The sequence below is a fragment of the Austrofundulus limnaeus genome, unplaced genomic scaffold, assembly GCF_001266775.1.
Source record: "Austrofundulus limnaeus strain Quisiro unplaced genomic scaffold, Austrofundulus_limnaeus-1.0 Scaffold11, whole genome shotgun sequence".
Lineage (NCBI taxonomy): Eukaryota > Metazoa > Chordata > Actinopteri > Cyprinodontiformes > Rivulidae > Austrofundulus > Austrofundulus limnaeus.
The window spans coordinates 59472-62224 of NW_013952413.1; positions in this window are offsets into that span (position 1 = coordinate 59472).

Sequence of the window (2753 nt, forward strand, 5' to 3'; positions counted from 1 at the left end):
GTAAACTAGGAAAAAAGAAAAACAATGGTAAATGTAAAGAGATTAAAAAGGYAATCCTTAAATTTAAATACAAACATCTTGTTGAAACAAAGAAAATTATTTGACTTATCCTTAACTTTAGTCATCACATGTTTTAASAAGAGCAAAGACAACAACAAAATAAAACTTGGTTCCCTCAGTGATTTGAAAATACATAAAACACATTTGTGATAAATATTTGCATAGTTCTGTAAAACATTTTCACTACATGTAAAATGCCACCAAATGAAMTGCCAAATACCTGCTTTTGTGCAACCTGAGCATCTGAAAGAAAAGATAAAAAGACTAAAAAATATATTGGTTACAGAAACTTCACTGCAGTTAATCCAGTAAATTCAGAATTACTGTATCATATATTGCTATTAAAATCAAGCTTCATTACCATAAATAAATAAATACTTTTAAAGTCTAGTATTTACAAATTGTAGTTTACTTTTTAACTATACAGTTTTAAGACAGAAATGAGTTCCTCACCACCACATTCTACTATATTTCTTGTTTACTTCTTAGTAAAAATGTTGTGTTTTATGTTTTTGAAAAGTCTAAGGCAGAACATAATTTTTCACTTTTATGCATCACTTTCTACTTCCAAGATGTAGCAGGTTTGAAACCGTCCCTCAATCACAGTTTCAGTTTATTCAGTGCTCTCTTCACTCTGCTGCCACCTTCTGGTAAAATACTCCTCAAAGAAAATACTTCAGCAGCAACAAAAGTTATGGTCAGCCAAGGATCAAGTGATTACTATTATTTCTGTTAAAACGTTTTATTGTTTTTATAATTTTTTTATAAATAGGACCCATTTTCAGTGAGAGCAGTTTTTTTTCTCTTTTCTATTTTATAAAATTTATTTCATTTGATTAAAAACAAAACATTTAGTAAAAACAACAAAAAACAGCAATTTTCAGCACAACACAAAATTATTAAATGAAAGGGAGCAGAAATAAGAAAATATAATCTTATAGCATCTGCTCCTTTTTTAAAAAATGTGTATATACATACATACATACATACATAATTTCAAACCCTAATGGTCAGTAAAACAAAATAAAAATATAATAATAATAAAAATATTACAGCTACTCAAACATCAGCTTGTATAAATGCCTACTACGTGTTTTCATATTTCTTCAACAAATCAAATTTTACCAATCTTCCAAATAAATTAATTGAACCAGTATTTTTATAATCGTTGGCCAAGTTGTTCCACAAATTTATTCCTTAAACTGAGGTACATCTCTCTTTCAAATTAGTTTGAAGTTTAGGTGTTACAAACATTTAAAATCCTTTAAGATTATAAATACTCTCTCTCTCTCTTTGAAATTTGATTGAATGATCAAAGGTAATGTGTTTTTATGAGCCCTATACATAATCAGAAAAATCTTATAGTCAACCAACTTATGACACTTCAACAATTTCAACTGATGAAATAATAGATTTGATGGGYGACTGTAATGTTTTCTGGTGATAAWTCTTATGGCTCTCTTTTGCAAAATAAAAATAGGATTTGTAATTATTTTGCATGCCTTTCCCCAGACTTCAACACAATAAATCAAATGTGGAATTATTCTTGCATTAAATAATATAAACAGTGCTTTATCATTAAATGACTCATTTACTTAATATAATACTGCAATAGATTTTGCATGTTATATCCCCAAAATCAGGTCTTACATCATTTATTTGAACAAATTATTTCCTGTTTTTCAGAYAACTAGATACCCACTGTAACACTACTTTTTTCTATTTTAATTCGCAGTTTGAGTTTTAGAGAAGACGTTTAATCAGGTGTTACTTAGAATTTATTGTATTACCATTTACCACACAGTTCTCCCTACATAACATTGTGCTTTATTTTCATGTTTGTGTACAGTTGCTGATTTTGCAACAGTACAAAGTGTATTAGAATTGATCCCAGTGTTTGCTTACCACAGATTACCGATAGTTTTTGTTTTGGCAAAGTCTTGATCTGAGTGGACTGCAAACAATTTCCTGATTGCAAAATTATTCTGTGTCACAGTTTAGGACACAATATTTGCAGTGACTGAAAGAAGTCACTAAAAAGTAACTAAACAGACTTACATGGATTGCCATAAAATACAACTTTCAGTTATTTTTCTAGTTAGATTTAGGAATAAAAGAAGAGGGAATAAGACAAGTAAAGTCAGCCATGACRGGTAAAAGTTCATGTCGAGTTTAAAAGAAGTGCAGGAAAAGAAAAACATTAAAAAATAAGAATGTGAAAAACAAGAAGATGATTTTGAAAATAGGTGGAAAAACTTGACAGAMAATTTTATTATGTTGATAAAGCTGCCAAAAGTATTTTTTTACGATAGTTTGACACTTATCTGGAGATAGATTCAGTTATTTTATCCCCTCCCCCCTGGATTTTTATTACACAATTTACTACAGTTTTGTGTATAACCGGGCTGAAACATCTGGCTGGGCATGCTGCATGTTGAACAGAACTCTGTGCTGCAAGAAGTACCTTATTTTTAAACATTTTCTAAACAAAACTTACAAAGCTGCACTTTGCTTTAAACTCATTAATTGTTAAGTTTGTATTGTAACTTTGATTTAAAAGTCAAAAGAGACATCAGATATCCCGTTTTTGATTAGATTGATATTGTCACATTTGATCAGGAACTCTGTGTGGAAAAACGTTGTAAAGGAAGCCTGCCTTTAAAAAGAAGCCCAAGGCTGCTGCAGAAATTATA